We start from the raw sequence: 19,278 nt of genomic DNA, 5'->3' as shown, positions 1-19,278 counted from the left end.
TCGTTGCATTAAGGTCGCAGCTTGGAACCCTCCTCTAGTGCTAAATGGATCTCCTTTTCCCATCTGTTCTTCTATCAGGGACATCCAGTAGAGGAAGACTAGATACGTGGAAAATGCCTTGGAGTAGCCCCTATTGCTACCTGATGATATGGCCGACTTGAGGACCATAAAGAAACACGAAGTGTTTCTAACTCTGAAGAGAGATCTTGTGCTGGTAAGTGCTTCCTTATGTCTTATTTTTCTTCTTTTTTACGAAGTGTTTCAATTATTTCATCTCACCATTTTTTTTAAAAAGACAATTCAAGCTGCACACATGGCTGAGGAGCTAGTGAACAACTCCCATAGGCAAATGAAAGAGGAATAGGGATGGCGCATGGTGCATGGCTGCTGTGGGTGCCTTTTCATTGGCTAAAAAGAGGATTCAAGATCTGAATACCAAGCTAACCAAGGTTGACATAGAGAAAAAGAGCACTGAGGCTACTCTGTAAGGGGCTGAGAAACAGGTGGAGAGTTAGAGCAAACAACTCCCCCAGACTGAGGATCAGCTAGCCACAGCCAAGAAGCAAATAGGTATGTAAAGTTGTTATTTACAACTATGCATTTTGTTGGCTTTTATTCCATGTCAAATTTGATTGTAATTTTATTCAATCATTTATACCCTGTATTTATTGTGGAATTTCATTGTAAGGGTTGTGTGTTAGAGAGAGAGAGTGTGAAGATTCAAGCATTTGAAGACTGAAGATTTCTTGCGGGTATGTCACGACTTAGCTTCCCGCGAAGTGACACATGTGCCTTGCACATGTTAGAATGCGAAGAGTCAGGACAGATGTAGACAGCTATGTTTCGTGAGTAGCTCGCTGGTAAGGCCTTCTCGCGAGATACCCGCGAAACACTCTGTTTAGCTGATCTGTCATTTTTGATACACTCTATCTTTGCCCACTTTATATATACCCTCATTACCCACATATGTAGGTGAGGCTATTCAGAGAGAAAAACTGTAGAGAGGTTTTCTAAAACACACACACCCATCTTTTGAGAGAGAGCTACTCATCCTTAGTGAGAAATCATTGTAGTATCTTCTTCATCCCTCTCCCATTATCATAGCTTGAGAGGAGATTTGTACCCAAACACAACACACACCTATTCAGAGTGTAGAGAGTGTTTTGGAGTTACTGGGAAGTATTGAAAGAAGACAAGGATGGCAGATGCAACATGGAGCTTGTTGCGGGATCCGAAGAACTAAGACAAGACACGGTTCCGAGAAGCCTTGTTGGAGTAGGAACTTGGAGGGCTTAGGTACATCTGGTAGATTAGGCTTGGAGGGTTTCTTGCTAACCCATGTATCCCAACTGATTGTCTAGTGGATCGATTTCCGCTTGGAGGGCGGCGGAGAGGTTTTTCGTCGAGTTCTTCGGTTTCCGCTTTGAAAACACGTCTCGGTATTTTCTGTTTTTGCATCCTTCTTCCCTACTCTTTTATATTCCATTATACTGTTGTGTTGCTTTGTTTATAGATTAGAGTAGTTTATTTATCATTCGCTCACATTTACACTATTCCGCACTTAGTATTAAGTAGTGTAAAATCTATCGAGGTGTAATTTTAATTGGGGGTCTAAATTGTTCTTGTGTTTTCAACACATTTTCGAGCTTTCAAGATACAATGAAGAAAAAGCTAGAAGAGGCAGAAAAAGCCAAGCAAGAAGGGTATGATATTGGGGTGGCAGAAATCTAGGAATACCTCAGGGCTAAGGTTTCTGGGGTTTGCAAAAATTATTGTCTCCAAGTGTGAAACAAGGCTTTAAACCAAGCTAGATTAGATGCTTCCTCCACCTCAAGGAAAGCAAAGAATTTCTACTATCCCCCAGCCATCCATGCATCAAGTCCTTCAAGCTCCAAGGCTGAGACTGCTACCAAAGATCCTAAACTTAACAAGAATGCCTTTACCAGTGCTCTTCCTTCTTCCACTATCCCTCCTGAAGAGGTTGTCCAACTTGGCGCTGCTGAGAAAGAAAAAGAAATAGTAGAAGAGGTAGCCTTTGAGGCCACAAAGCTTCCCCTTGCACCCAAAGACTCCAAGGAGAAGGGAACTTCCCAGAGCCAAGAATTGGTTCTGGTAACTCTCCCGTTTACTACCAAGAAGGATTCTAAGGGTAAGGGTTCGGCCTCCTCAGCAACAGTGCCTGAACTACCTGCCAAGGCCACAACGAAAGCCAATCCTCCCTCCTAGATCAAATAGGACCTTGGTTATGTTTTGTAGGTTTTTTTATTTTATTTTATTTTTACGTGTAATTGTTGTTTCCATTCCTAGATATGTACTGTCTTTGTCTTTTCAAGGCCTTACTTAATGAAAAACATTAACTTCCTTTTTTATTTCCTTATGTTTATGAAAAGTCAAACATGATTTCTCTTCCGTACTTAACTAACATGAGCATAACTTATGGTTTCCTTTTATTCAAGATATATCTTCATTCTTAACTTTAACAGTTATTTATATAAGTGACAATCTGACTACTACATTCCGTGCAACTGGCAATATAACAGGCTAACCTTTCCAAGCCCATAACGTTTAACAAAGTGTAATTTAACTTCAAAACATAATTTATGTACCTGAGATAAGTAGCTCAAAGGATTATATGTACTTCAAAATTCTCTTCTTAACTTCAAATAATGGCAGAGCATCTGTCTATACAAGGCTTCACATAACACTCCACTTAGCAGTAGATCCAAGTAGTTGTAGGTGTTAATTTATACAAGGTACGTGGTCTGAGGAACCAAGCACTACCAAGGTTTTATTTAACACTTTAGTTAAATACTGAGCAGTGTTAATTTACCTAAGGTATGTGGTCCAAGGAGCCAGACATGACCAATGTTCTATTTAACACTTAAGTTAAATACTGAGCAGTGTTAATTTACCAAGGTATGTGGTCCGAGAAGCCAAACATGATCAAGGTTTTGTTCAACACTTAAATAGACAATGATAAGTATTAATTTACCCAAGGTATGTGGTCCAAGGAGTCAAACATGACTAAGGTTTTATTTAACACTTAGATAAACAATGATAAGTATTAATTTACCCAAGGTATGTGATCTAAGGAGTCAAGAATAACCACTGTTTAATACTTGAACAAATAATATGGAGTATTAATTTACCCAAGGTATGTGGTCCAAGGAGCCAGGCATGACCAAGGTTCTATTTAATACTTAAACAAATAATATAGAGTATTAATTTACCCAAGGTATGTGGTCCGATGAGCCAGACATGACCAAGATTCTATTTAATACTTAAACAAATTATATGGAATATTAATTTACCCAAGGTATGTGGTCCGAGGAGTCATGTATGACCAAAGTTCTGTTTAATACTTAAACAAATAATACACACAACATATAATACTATATAAAAAAATGCGACAGAGTTGCCTTTCATTGATAGTAATACCTTCGTAGGTTATTTACATTCCAAGGCCGTGATATAACATTTTCATCTAAGTCTTCTAAAAAATAAGCACCTATACTAGATACCGAGATAATACGATATGGCCCCTCCCAATTGGGCCCCTGTTTTCCTATGCTGGGTTTTTTGCAGTACTCACAACTTTCCTCAGTACTAAGTCACTAGGTGCTAATGGCTTTACTCTAACACTTGTATCATACCCCTATTTGTGTTTTTGCTGATAATATGCTAGCTAAACCATAGCAGTTTCTCTTCGTTCCTCGATCAAGTCTAGAATTTTTTTCAAATAAGTTGTCATTTTTGTCTGAAGTGAACAAGCTTGTCCTCAGCATTGGAAATCCATTTTCTAAAGGGATAACAACCTCGGACCCATAAGTCATTGAAAATGGTGTTTTCCTAGTTGACTAGCGAGGAGTAGTCCGATATGTCCAGAGAACATGTGGTCGCTTTTCTACCCATCTAGCCTTTGCATCATCCAACCTCTTCTTAAATCCATTCACTATAACTTTGTTAACAACCTCGACTTGCCCATTCCCTTGTGGATAGGCTGGAGTTAAATATCTATTCCTTATACCCAATTCACAATAGTACCTCCTGAAAGCCTTACTATCAAATTGAAGCCCATTATCTAAGATGAGGGTGTGAGGAATCCTAAATCAAGTGACAATATTTTTTCATACAAACTTCTTTGCATCCACGTCCCTAATATTGGCTAGTGGCTCGGCCTTTACCCACTTCGTGAAGTAATTAGTACCAACCAGAAGCCATCTTCTATTTCTTGCAGCCTTAGGGAATGGTCCTACAATGTCCAAGCCCCACTAAGCGAATGGCCATGGAATAGGCAAAGGATTAAGGACACCTCCTGGTTGATGAATGGTTGGAGCAAATCTCTAGCACTGATCACATTTCTTCACATACTCCTGTGCTTCCTTCCGCATACTTGGTCATCAATACCCTTGAGTGAGGGCCTTATAGGATAGTGACCTGTCCCTTGTATGACTTTCGCAGATTCCCTCATGAAACTCCTCCAAGAGTGGCTCCACTGCTTCAGGGTGGACGTATAGCAAGTATGGTCCAGAAAAAGAGCATTTATACAACTTTTGCTCCTCAGATAACTAGAAACAAGGAGTTTTCCTTTGCACCTTATCTGCCTCTCCCTTCTCTTCAGGCAGAGTACCTTCCTTGAGGAATAGAACTAAAGCATCCATCTAGCTAGGCTTGACCTTAATCTGGTGAACTTGGACTTTCACCTTCTTCTCTTCGGTAGGCCTATGCAAATCTTAAACAAGTATAACCCAAGGTAAACTTTGACCAGAAGAGGTTGCTAAAGTAGCTAAAGAATTAGCATGTATAATCTTGCTTCTGGGAATATGTTATAGAGTGAAAAATTCAAAACTTGATTGTAAATGCCTAGCTTGATTCAAATACTCTTGCATTCTCAAATCCTTAGCTTCCAACTCTCCCTTTACCTGGCCTACCGCCAACCTCACATTCAAGAATACGTCTACTAACTTTCCTCCCATTTTCTGAACCATAGCCTTCCCTACCAACAAAGTTTCATACTTGGCTTCATTATTCGCAGCCAAGAAACCTAACCTTGAAGACTTCTCAATAGTAATCTTTTTTGGGGACACCACAACTAGCCCCACCCTAGATCCTCTTTGTTTAGCTACACCATCAACATACAATTTCCAAGATGAGGGTCCTTGTAAGGAGATTGCTTCAATCGGTTTTCTTCCCAAGTTTTGCTCCTTGTACTTCACTTCTACTGGAGATTTAGTAAATTCAGCCACCAAATCTACAAGAACCTGGCCTTTAATAGAGGTCCAAGGCATATAGTTGATATCAAAGGCTCCTAAAATTGTTCCCCACTTGGAATTTCTCCCCGTATAATTAGCCTTTCGAAGCAATGATTGAAGAGGAAGTTAGGTTAAAACCACCACTGTGTGAGCTTGGAACTAATGAGGGAGTTTCCGCATGGCATGTACCATCATCAAGATAGCCTTCTCTAGTAGCAAGTAATGAACCTCTGCTTTATGCAACGCCTTTTCACATAATAGACTGGTCATTGTACTCCATTGTCCACCCTTATTAGCACTAAGCTAACTGTATGAGTGGCTACAACAATGTAGGCAAAAATGACCTCTTCCTTTTCAGGCTTGGACATAATGGGTGGCTGAGAAAGATAATCCTTCAACTGTTGAAAAGCCAAGGCACACTCTTTAGTACACTCAAATCCTTTCCATTTGTGTAACAACTAAAAGAAAAGCCTACACCTGTCTGTGAACTGAGAGATGAATCGGTTAAGAGTAGCAATCATTCTTGTCAACTTTTGGACTTCCTTGGGATTCCAAAGAGGTTGTAGATTGTTAATTTCCTTAATTTGATCAGGGTTGGCTTCAATTCCACGATGTGTGACCATATAACCTAGAAATTTGCCTAAACTGGCACCAAATGAACATTTAGATGCATTGAGATGTAGCTTATGTTTTCTCAGCACTTCAAAAATACCTTCGAGGTTATTCAGATGCTCGGATTCTACCTTACTATTCACCACCATATAATCTATGTAAACTTCAATATTTTTGCCAAGTTGAGGTTCAAACATTCTAGTCATCATCTTTTGATAAGTGGATCCTGCATTTTTCAGTCCAAAAGGCATTACTTTGTAATGGTAATTCCCAATGGGTGTAACAAAAGTGGTCTTTCAGTAATCATCCAATACCAGTGGTATTTGATGGTACCCTTGAAAGGTATCCAAAAAGCTCATCCGAGGACGACCAACTGTTGTATCTACTAATTAGTCTATCCGAGGCATTGGGAAGGGATCCTTGGGACAAGCTTTATTTAAATCAGTGAAGTCCACACATACTCTCCACTTCCCATTCTTCTTCTTTACTATGACTGTATTGGCTAACCACTTAGAGTAAAACACTTCTTTTATTGCTTCTGCTTGCTTAAGTTTGATCACCTCTTCCTTAATAGCATTAGAATGCTCTTTGGAAGAGCACCGAGGTGGTTGCTTCTTAGGAGTAACAGATGGATTAACATTTAAGTGACGACAAATAAAATTTTGATCCACCCCAGGAGCTTCATAAGCACTCCACACAAACACATCAACATTCATTCTGAGGAAGACTACTAGCTCTTCTTTCTCCCAAGGTCTTGCCATAATAGCAGTGTAGGGGGAATATGCATCTACCACAATGAAGTCCACTTCTATGACTTCTGACCCTGTCTGAATAGGTAATCTAATTTGGCCCTTTTGGACGACTGTCTTCCTATCAAAACCTACCAAAGAAGAATCATAGCAGGCCAGGTCCTCGGGTTTTAGCTTGAACCCCTTGTATAGATTAGGGTACATGATCTCTACACCACTTCCTTGACCTACCAAAATCCTCTTCATATCATACCCTCCAATCCTAAGGGTAACCACTAAGGCATCATCATGTGGCTGTAGGGTTCCTACCTTATCTTCATCAGAAAAACTTAAAGCTGGTTGGACCCCAATTCTACCCCTCTTAGGATTAGGGATCAAGTCGTCGGCATATGCTCGAGTTATAGACATCACCATGGATGGATAAGAACTAGTACTACCTGGAGCGGCAAGTATAACATTGATAGTCCCCAAGGGTGGTCTTGAAGAAGCATCCCTCTAATGTGCCAATCTAGTCTAGCTTTCTTATCCACTAGGCTGATACAAGAATTGTTTTAATTCCCTAGCTTTAACCAGCTACTCTATATGATCCCGTAGAGTCCTACATTCTTATGTAGTATATCCTCGGTCTTGGTGGTATTGACAATGAAGACTTTGGTTACGCTTTGTGGGATCTACACCCATCTTATTTGCCATTTGAAATATGGCTCATTTTTATCTTCTCCGAAATTTGGTGGATAGGCTCCTTGAACACAATACTAACTACCTGGGCAGTAGCAGGCTTGGTATGCCCAGCAAAATCTCTTCTAGGCTGATTATTGTTGTGCCTCTCCGATCTAAAATCCCATTGGTCTTGGGGAATTACCTTAACCTTCCCCTTTCCTTGTTGTTGATCATCTTCAATCTGTTTATACTCATCAATTCGATCCATAAGCTGATGTACACTTCTAGCAGGCTTTCTTGTCAAAGACTTCCTTAAATAATGCTCGGTAGGCAGGCCGACCTTAAAAGTCCTTATTGCTACATCATCAAAATTTCTGTCTATTTCATTGAACATCTCCTAGTACCTGTCTGAATACGTTTTCAGGGTCTCTCCCTCTCACATGGTCATAGACAGCAATGAATCCAAGGGATGAGGTATCCTACTACAAGTAACAAAACGAGCTCCAAAAGCTCTAGTAAGCTCCTGAAAGGAGTTAATTGAATCTTTCTTCAAACCATCAAACCATCTTATCGCCACTAGCCTTAGGCTAGATGGAAACACCTTGCACATTAAGATTTCATTCTTCAAGTGAACAACCATTTTTTGATTGAAATGGTTGACATGTTCCACAAGATCTATCCTACCATTATACATGGTAAACGTTGGTTGAGTAATCCGCCGAGGAAGTTTTCCTCCTTCAATTCTTTGTGTAAACGGTGATTTAGAAATCTGGCGCATGTCTTGCTCATAGCATCATTACTCAGGCCCTTGTGAGATGGACTTTTGCTTCTCTGCCTATAATGGTGATCCTCATCATACGAAAAGACTCACTGGGGGGAGTCCTTGATTTGGGCCTATAGCTATCATCATTATCATCCTTAGAGGAAGACTCTGAAATTGAAGGAGTCCCTCTCCGTTGCTGACGACGTAATTTCCTCTGTAAATGGTCTATCTCCAACTACATGTTCTTAGTGTTTTCTTCATGGGACACATGACTCCCACTTCTAGAATGACTCTTACTTGTATGGGTGGTGTGTACATTAACCTCACGGTCTCTCCTTCGCTCAAGATTATGAAATTGATGTTGACGTTGGGATCCCCCAGATTCTTCACGGTTTGGTCCTGAACCTACCATGGTTGTGTGATGAACTCGAGAATGTTCAAGTTCCCCATAGACGGCGCCAATTGTAAGGGCAAGTTTTGCTCCCAAAGCCCAAATGAAAATGGACAAAGGCCCAAAGAGCCCAAAATAACGAATTTGTAGAGAATGGATTAGAAACTGAACTTCACTAAGTTGGACAACGATCATAGTAGGCCAATAGTTGCTTGAAAGTATAAGCTAACAGTTTTTTGGGTAAGGAAAATCCTCTTCGGCAAAGTCCAAGGAAGGTTGTTCTTGTATATTTCTCTTAGACCTAACCACAATTACAGTCCTTGAATGTACAGTGATTTTTCTATAGATTTTCTGATGATCCCCTTGTAATGGTATTTTTCTTCTTTATATTCCCCTTCCTTACTTCAACCCAGCCCTCCACATGTAGATCAAATTGTTGGCTTTGATATTTGTCCTATCATCACCTTCTTGAAGTATTGGTGGGTAACTATAAGACTGAATGTTACTGTTCAGGTATCACCTCTACATTAATGCAGCCAGGGGGTTAGCTATAGAGTATTCAATGCGGTGGCAGTAGTTTTCTTCTCAGATATTTCCCAACTCTCTTTTGTCTTATCCCCACCTAATGTTTATTCTTGCCAGTATGATCGTCTGTTGCTTTATTCTTGATGAAAGGTTGGACTTATGACCTCTACTCTGTTTAGCCAAGGAGGTACTTCTCCCCGGATAACACTTCCTGTTCCTCATGATTGAACTCCTTCCACGGCCCACTATCCTATAGGCCTTCGTCACTATTACTTGTCCTTAGACTACTTGATGTCCTCGGACAAAGCCCACGGCCCAATACTCATATTTGGGCCTTTTATCCCTACAATTATTATTATTTTTTTTAAAATTAAATATGAGGAAGAGAGACATTTATTTATGTTTGATTTTGGCAACTGACCTTCTATTCAGAAGTAATAAAGAGAAGTGGAAATACTTAATTTTAAGGGATATGAATAGGGAATTTTCTTTGAGAGTGAGAGAGAGAAACTAACGTGAGAGAGAGGGAAAACAAAGTTTAAAACTATATATAATTGTTAATATTTTTCTTTATTATTATTTTTTTAATAAAGAGAACTTTAACAGAAACTAAAACCTTTTAGAGCATTAACATCAGCTCTTCTAAATTTTCTTTCTATTTTACGTGAAAAAACCTCATCGTTCTATTTTACACTATCACTTTTACAAAACACCCACATTATTTTATCTATTTTACAAAATATTTTAATAAAATATTCATTCTACACAATTTTTTTATTATTTCCCTCAACTACTTCTACTTATATACACGCCCTCTCTCTCTCTTCCGAACAGATCACCTCTCTCTCTCTCTCTCTCTCTCTCTCTCTCTTTTCTTCCTTCTCTCACTGGCCGATCCACGTCGTCTCATTCCTACTCTCTTTTCTTCCTTCTCTCACCGGCCGATCCAGATCGTTCCATGTTCCACGCTTCACCGGCCTACCCACGAGCTTCGATCAAGCGAGACCCACGAGTTCCGGTGACCCAGAACCTTTCTTCACCGGCCTACCCAAGAGCTCCGATCAAGCAAGAACCACGAGCTCTGGCGACCCAGATCCTTTCTTCACCGACCGATCCACGCTCCACAAGCACCAATCCATGCTCCACACTTCACCGACTGATCCACGAGCTTCGGCGACCCAGATCATTCCGATAAGCACCGATCTCTCTGTTCGTTTGGGTTTGTTTTTGTGTGGGTGTGTTTGTGTGTGGGTTTGTTTGGATTAATTTTCAGTTGATTCTGGTGCGCTAGATGTTGTAATGGTTGGGGAAGAGAGGTAGGAGATGAGAGTCAGTTAAAGAGGAGAGAGAAAAAACTATTAAAAAAATTATATACACGAGCTACAGTGCCCGTGTAAATTTACACGGGTACTGTAGCTCGTTGATAATTTTTCACAAGTTTACATGATTTTAAAAGGACTGATGTGGAGTGTTTTTTGGTTCAAAATGTGTAAAAGTGGTCAAAATGTGTATTTTACACATTTATAAAAGAACTGATGTGAATGCTCTTAAACAATCTTATTAAAAAAAAAAAAAAAAAAAAACCTTTTAGACATTGGAATTCAAACCGAACTAATAACCTTTTAACGGAAGCTAAAAACTTTAGCTGGATAAGAGTTAAATCAGAAGTTGGAATTAAAATGAAAAAAGGAAAATGCCGTGCACGTATATCTTTTTATTAAATTTTTAGAGCAAAAAAATGGTGCTTGATTTTAGTAGAAGTTTGTTGGTAACCACTGTTACTAGGCTATCAAAAAAGTATTCATTTAGTGGGAAGTTATTGAGAGGAAATTGCAATATTTTTTTTTTTAATAAAAAAAACCTGCAATTCTTTTTTTTTTTTTGATTAAAAAAAAATGCAATTCTGATATAGTTTTTTTTTTTTTTGGTTGAATTACTGTTTTATCCTATTTTTTTTTTTTTTTAATATTTTAAGAATAAGACTATCTAATTAAGTTGAGGTATTTTGATAATTTGGGAAAGTGATAACTAACTTTCCAAATCCTCTTAATATATAGATATTAAGGCTTTATTTGGGAGTTCATAAAAGAATGGAATGGAATGATCATAAGGAAATGGAAATGAATAGAATGGAATGGAATGTATTTAAGTAAGGAAAAGGAATGGAAAAGAATGGAATGAAATGAAATTAAGTAATCTTAATTAGATGTTTTAAAATAAATGAATGAAAATGAATGAAATATAAATAATCATGTTTGGGAGTTACATAGAGGGAATGGAATTATTTTATGACAATATTACTACTAGACCCCTATTTTAAAATAAAGAATTGAATATATAGGGTTATTTTGGAAGTTTTAGTAAAAAAATCATTAAATTTAATTTCATTCTCTCTCGTCCCTCCCAATTTCGGAGGGAATGAAAATTTGAGGTTTTAAGAGAATGGAGAGGAATGAGTATTCCCTCCTACCCATTCCATTCCCTCACACTTAAACTCCCAAATGAGGAAATGAACTTTCCATTCCCTCCATTAAAACTCTCAAATAAGAGAATTGAAGAATATTCAATGAAGAATATTCTAAATAAATCTTTTCATTTATTTCTATTCTATTCCATTCCCTTCTCCCAAATGAGGCCTAACTCTAAGGGGACCAAAGTTTAAGGATAAAGTTTGGCTACAACTCTCACTAAAAAAAAAAGTTAAAATAGCTATATATTTTGAAAATTTAACAATTAAATTACATGTTTTTAAAATATACTTAAAATTTCATGTCAATCGGATGTTATTAACTATTCAATTCATAAATTTATTTTATATGTATAATTTTAGAGTACAAATACTCGAAATTTAAACATTTGATTGATAAAATAGTTATTGATATTTGATCTTATTGAAATTTTGCAAACATGGATGATATAAGAAGAAAATGTATTCCAATAAAAAAGTATTATGTAAAGTTGTAGCCTTAATCTACAACTAACTTTGTTACCAAATTTTGTCCAAAGTTTAATTATGCTGTTTATAAAAAAATTTAGAGTGGTCGCAAATATTTTTACAGGTAAAAAAATATAAAATTTTTAAAATTTATATATCTATGACCACCCTGACCTCACTTGAAACCGCCCGGAAGCTGCCCTGTAAATTGGCAAATAATTCCTATTTTTTTCTAACAGAAGCTTTATGGGGGACCTGCATGGGTGTGGTTAACTGACCTCTGACTCCGCACCTGAGTCCTGACCAGAGAGGATTTGAACTCATCAGCAAAGCAGCTGCCCTTTAGTAATAAACAAATTCAAACTTAAGGCATTCGTTAACAAAAGTCCTAAAGAAAAAGAATAAACAACGAAGAGAAAAGACCCGGAAAAAACATGAGTAGGTTGGTAACTCAAAAGTTACGCGCCAAAAGTAAGTGCGTACCATAATGAGAAATTAAGGAAATTTCTTCCTACTTTATTCTGTGGAAAAGTAGATTGAATCAATATTATAACGTAATCTACTCTCCGTAAACTATTCACACAGAACGACTTGGCTTCCGCGTTTATGAAATCACAGTAGACTATCAATGCTATTCTTATTATATACGTTTTTGCTTTTCAATCACTATATAAGAAGCAATAGCTCCTCGAACACTTTATGAACTACTCCTACTTATCAACCATGAATGATGAAACCCAGCTGCAGTAGTAGAAAAAAATCCTCTTTCCCTGTTGAAATTCAACTCGAAGTGTTTCATTCCCCACTCCCAATCCCGCACCATCCCTTTTCGAATCTTTAGCCTCCCCTTTCTAATCCAAGCTCAATTGATATCTTGAATCATACGATTTCTTACAATTCCACTGTTTTCTACTGTTGATTGAGTTGACCGCCGCTTGGATAGGTATAATTCAAATACCAGAACGACTTTAGAGCATCCGTATCAGATGTGGCAAAAATTATGCCATTTTGCCACACTAAAACCTTACTTTATTATTTTGCCACATTATTTTACAACATACCATTTATCAGATGTTCTATACTTCAATTCTATACATTAAAATAATATTTACTACCCATTAAAATAATATATTAATTACTCACTCAAAAAATAAATAAAAAAAACACAACAAATCTAAACCCATCAAATGTTTTCTTTTTCTTCACTTCTCTCGCCTGTCTCTCTCTCTCTCTGAACCTCTCGCCTCTCTTTCTCTCTTTCTCTTTCTCTGAACCTCTCGCTTTCTTTCTCTGAACCTCTCACCTCTCTCTCTCTCTCTTTCTCTGAACCTCTCGCCTCTCTCTGATCTATAATTTCTCTCTTTTCCTCTGACCTTTCAGTCCATAACCTCTAATTCTCTCTTCGTCTGTCCGGTGGCATTGTGGTGGTAGGTTCAGTGATTTCACCTTTGTGGTGGCCCCATGGTTGTGGGTTTTGTAGTGGGTCGGTTTTGATTTGGATCGGTGATAGAGGATATGGGTTTTTTGTGGGTGTGTTGGAGTTTTGTAGGTTTTGGTTTGGATTGTTGGTTTGGGTCTGTTATGGGGTGGTCGGTGGCAGATTGTCAGAAAGCCACAGAGGAGATGTGATGAAGATTTTGTGGGTTTGAAATGTTTGTGAATTTTTTGATGCATGTGGTCTGTGGTTGCTGGTTCTGGGTTTGTGGGTTGATGGTTTTTGTGGGTTTTGGTGACGCCATTGTTTTGCTAGATTTGTGGTTTTTGCTGATTTCATTGTTTTGCTGGGTTTGTGGGTGTTGATTGTGGTCGATGGTCACTGGGTTTCTTAGATTTGTTGGGTTGGTGGGAATCGGTGAAGGGAACCGGTGAGGGAATCGGTGAAGAGAGAGTGGAGATAGAGAAGATGAAAGAATGAGAGAGAAAGAAGAATAAAAAAAGAATAAATTCATTTGCCACACCGTTCCGTACCATGGCAAATTTATGATGTTACTGTAGCATGTTGCAAAAAAAATGGGATATGGCACATCTGATAAATGGGGTTAAATGATGTTTGGTGTGCCAAATGTGCCAAATATTTAGCATTTGGCACATATGGCACAGCTGATAAAGATGCTCTTAGAGCCCAGTACGTCTTTTCCAAGTAACACTCCCTTTTTGGGTATCAGGTGCAATATTCTGTTAAATTTATATACTCTCTTTCACAAGGAACACTTCCAACTTTATTTAAAAGCTCTCTTTTACAAAGGTATCATGTTCTCTAACCTCGCGTGTGTATTTATTTCTTAAAAATTAAATTAGTTACTGAAAACTTTAAAAATATGTGTAGAACATGCGATTGGTTTAAATCATTTTGTGAAGAGTGTTTGAATTGTATTGTAAGCTATTTAACCAGTATTGCGTGTATTGTAAGCTATTTAAACATATAAACCTCAAGTAATACCTATGTTAATTTCTGTTAAACTTGTGAAATGATAAAGCTCCTAACTCTTTTTAAGATAACTTTGTAACTATAAAAAAAGTGATAGAATAGGAAAAGTTTTTTTTTTTTCCCCTATATTGTTCAATTAAGTTTGACATAAAAAAAAAGAAAAAAGAAAAAAAAAGATATTTAAAGAAGAAACATAAAAAAATAAAATAAAAATAAAAACCATAAAAAATTATTTGATAAAGAAGAGGTTAGTGGAATTTTTGAGTGGGCAAGGATGACCCCTTCTCTACCCTTTAGAGCATTAGCATATGGAGTGTAAAATCTTTCAAATTGCTATTTTATGTTTAAATTAAGCTTTACCCGAGTATATATTGCTAAAAGTTTTTAGCAATTATGAATAGTAAGTTTGTATTTATAGCAAATACTATAGCAAGTTTGTGTTTATTTTATTTTTTTTCATTTTTATTCTCACTGCTCTCTCTCTCTCTCTCTCTCTCTCTATTATTTTATATTATTTTATTATGTGGTATGTAAAATTAAGAAATGAGACATTGGATGTATTTTTAAATAAATTATAGTAAAATAGATAAAATAGCTTTTTAGAGTATAAAATATGTATTTTATTTTTTAAACTCGTATGTGAATGCTTTTAACAAGCTCGTAGGATAACAAGAAGGTTGTTTGACACAAAAGATACTGATTCTTGAATTAGTTATGATCAGAAAATTGACTTCGAGGAAAGTGAAGGAATTTTAAATTTTACCATTTTTTTTCCCTGGCTACCCATTTAATTTGTGAACATGTCACATTAAATCCTTATATCCTTATAGAATTTAAATGGTTTAACCAAGATATAAACTCATCATATGATATTACAAGATTCATTGATTTGCTGATTGCCATCTATTTATAAACTTAAATTATCTTTGGAAACATGGTCACTGTTAAGATTCAGGAGGAAGCTAGAAACAATGGATGAACTGTTCAATGCTGCAATTTCTGGGAATGTTAGTTTCTTTGAAGAACCTACGGGTAAGGATTTCAATCTCGAGCAGGTGACAGAGAGGGGGAACTCTATTCTTCACTTGGCAGCGAAATCCGGAAATGTGCAGTTCATGAAAAAAGTCCTCGATTTGCAGCGTTCACTTTTGCTTCTGACAAATTGCAATGGCAACACTGCATTACATATTGCAGCAAGATTAGGGCATTTGGACATGACAGAGCTGTTAATAACTACTTGTGCAAAAGAACAAGAAGCTGCAGAGAAATTCTTGCTACTAAGAAAGAGAAATATGGAGGAAAATACTGCACTGCATGAGGCTATAAGAAATAATTATTATGACATTGTGAAGTTACTAATTTGGGAAGACCCAGTTTTGGCTACGCTAACAAATAATGCAGGGGAATCCCCTCTCTTTTTAGCAGTGGATCAAGGATTTTTCAAAATTGCTCATCACATTATAGATACCGTTCCAAAATGCTTCTATGGGGGAAGGAACAACATGAATGTCTCGCATGCAGCTGTCATTCGCTACCAAACTAGTAAGTATCTTCAACTATTATACCTCCAAAAGTAAGTTCGTTTGTTTAATTTGTTTTTGTGTTATTATAATTTTTTTTTTTAAATTTTTATTTGGATGAGTTCTATACTTTTATTGAGCCAAAGAAGTAGGCTGATAATAATAACACAACAGACAACAAACAATCAGAAATTGCTGTTCTAAAAAATCCACTCTAGCATTACTTCCAATTTATCTTATACAAATCTGCATGGCATGAAATCTTCTATTGACTAAAGGGAAATGGGACTATTCTTGAGCTGGCTATTCTAAGTATAGCATCTTCTATTATAGCATGGAATCTCTAGCTATCATGTAACTTATTCTCAGTCCAGCCTGGCCAGAGAAAATTCTAGCTCTCATTTGACTTGTATACAAGGACCAAGCTAGGGTTTCATATTATAGGAGAATGAGATTTATAGAAATATTTAAGAATAAATTAATACTTTTTTTTTTACAAGATAGAAATTCTACTCTACTATAATCTAAGTGTATATGTGTGTGAAACTCATTCTTGGAGGCTTGAACCCCAATCCTTACCCTCACAAGCCATAAACACTTATACTTGTGGATTAACCATCGCACAAAAGATGTGCGGTGGTAGAATAAATTAATACTTAAAAAATAAAACCAACATCAATTTATTGTTAAAAACAATATATAAATAGAATAAAAGGCACAATAATGATTTTTTTAACACATTTCAAAAGCTAGAAGATGGTTAACTTCTTCAATTAGATATCACCACTTAAGTTTAGGTATTACTTAATTAACTAAACAAAATAAAATAATTAAGAGGGGGCTGTTAGTAAGCATTATTGGCCATTTAAGGATCTCTTTGTACTAACTTAATTCTTGAGAGGGAATTATGGATATTTGAAAGGATAAACATTTAATTTTAACTATAACATACTTATAAAAAAAATATATTTAAATATACATATTTTTTTAATACAAGATAAAAATTCTACTCTAAGTTAATCTAAGTATATATGTGTGTGAAATTCTCTTTTGGTGTCCATCACGTGATAAATATACAACTTAATATATGAATATATATATATATATAGTTAGGTTCTAAATATTTAGATTAAATGTTTAGAATCACGTTTGTGTTATGTTGGCAAACTGAGAGTAAAACATATCTAGTCTAAGTGCTTAGGCAATGCTTAAATAAATGTGTTTCAAGATTTGAAGTCCAACTGATTGCAGAAAAGGAGAAGTCATGTTCTGCCTTTCTCGACTGATCGAGAATTACACCCGACTGATCGAAAATCGTAAACATAGTTTTTCTGCAGATTTTTAAAGAGGCCCAAGCTCGCGTAAATGTTTAGGGTTTCACTTAAACTTCTCTACATATAAAAGAAAAACCCTAATCACATTTTTGTAGAGAGAAGAAGACGTGTGTTACTCTTTGTGAGATTTGAGAGGTTCTATACCTTCTAACTACATAAGATTCTACCGGAGCTTAAGCTTCAATCAAGGATTGGTAGAACTAGTCGTTGCATCAAGATCAACAAGAAAATGTGATTTGAAACCTTTGAGTGGAGTCTCAAAGTCACAACTAAGGGTGTGCTTGTGTTGCTGTTAATCCAAGAAGAGAATGAGTCTGGAGATTCTGAGCTTGTACATGGTCGTGTCAGTAAGTTACTACATGAGGTAGCATTAGATTTAGGATTAAATCTTTTGTAAAAACTTCGATTCTCTTTTAGTGGATTTGATTTACTTTGAGGATAGTTATGTTAAATTCTCCCTAGGTTTTTACCTTAAAACAATTAGTTTCATTAGTTTTTCTAGGTAATCATATCGTAGTGTTACTTACTTTTTCGTATATTTGGATGATATGATTTATTTGTATTTAACCTATAACTGAAATTTAATCTAAGTAATCACTTAGTTAATATATTAGGTTAAGCAATCTGTTTAAGGAGTCTAAACGAACTCTTATATATATATATAAACTTAGGGGCCATTGGCCACCCGTGGGCGCAAAGGACTCTCAGTCTAAATGTGGCTGTCTCTGCTTGTATATTCGGGTAATATTCATCTTCCTGTTTTTGGATATCACGTTCAGTTTTCTTTGGAGCCTGTCAAGCAGACATATCCTAATTTGGGCCATTCTTGGTTGACTAGACTACAGAAAATGTTTTGAATTTGTCTAGTGCATGGTAATTACACACACACACACACACACAAAACCTCAATTATTATAAAGTAAGAGAAAGAATAGAACATAAAAAAGATATATGAAAGAAAAAGCCAAATTTATTGATAACAAAAGCTGTTATTTGATGGGTAGCGTGAGAAAATTTTCAATATTATACGCACAAGAACTGTTATTTGTTAACTGTAAATTACTTGGTTGTTTTGTTTCGGGCAGGATTCGTTACTAGACTTTTATTCGTTGAGGAGCATCTGTTTTTTCCCATTTGCAAAGATGTATTTTTGTGGCTGAATAAACACAAGTGTCGCCAGATGAATTACAGAATAGGTAATCCTTCTCCCTTCTGAATACTTTTTCTCATTGTTTTATAGGAGTATCTATTTGTTAGAATATAGGCCGAGATCTGGGCTAGGCCCATTATAAGTTTTTTTTTTTTGGTCGAGACTCCTACTTTACTTGCACAATCAAAGGCCAACTCTTACCATATAAGGAATAAGATGAAAAATATAAGTGAAATTTTTGTTATTGGTAGCCCTGCACTCATAATGTGTGTATCAATAGGCTACTCCACTAAAATTTCACACAATTTAAATTATAATACTACCCTCCATCCCATTTTATGTGGCATGTTTAGAAAATTCAACTTTTTAAGAAAATATTATTTAAATTGTTTTTTACATAAAAGGCAAAATTTAGGTATAGTATTTAGGTACTATTTTTTGGGTTTTCCTTTTAAATTTAAGTACATAACTATTTAACTAAAAATACAACTCCATCCCATAAAAAAAAAAAAAAAAAAGCAACATGACAGAATTTTAAGAGATGATCCATTCACGTCACAAGATAAAAAATTACAGTTTTAGGTATTACTGTATTAGTAAGTTAGATTTCCCTCTTTGCAGGGAAAAAAAATAAATTAAAGTGACATTTCTCTCTAAACTCCTGCAGAAAGCATTCATGTCAAGCTGGCTTAGACGCGAACGTCTACTGACTAATAGTTTGGAACGAGTGGTTGGCAGTCACATACAGGCTGCGAAAAAGGAGCCTGTAGTGTCAAAAATGGGTGAAGACAATAACGCAGAAGACCCAGAAACTGATCTAAAGATTAGAAGTATGTCCAATTTCCAAATAACGGCAATCACAATCATTACAGCTATCTCCTTCGGAGCAGTCTTGCAATTGCCTGGTGGACTCGACACAAATGGCAAGGCAGTTCTAAGAGACAACGAAGACTTTAAGC

This window comes from Quercus suber, unplaced genomic scaffold (genome assembly GCF_002906115.3).
Source record: "Quercus suber isolate HL8 unplaced genomic scaffold, Cork oak 2.0 scaffold_906, whole genome shotgun sequence".
Classification (NCBI taxonomy): Eukaryota; Viridiplantae; Streptophyta; class Magnoliopsida; order Fagales; family Fagaceae; genus Quercus; species Quercus suber.
This window is presented reverse-complemented; position numbering follows the sequence as displayed.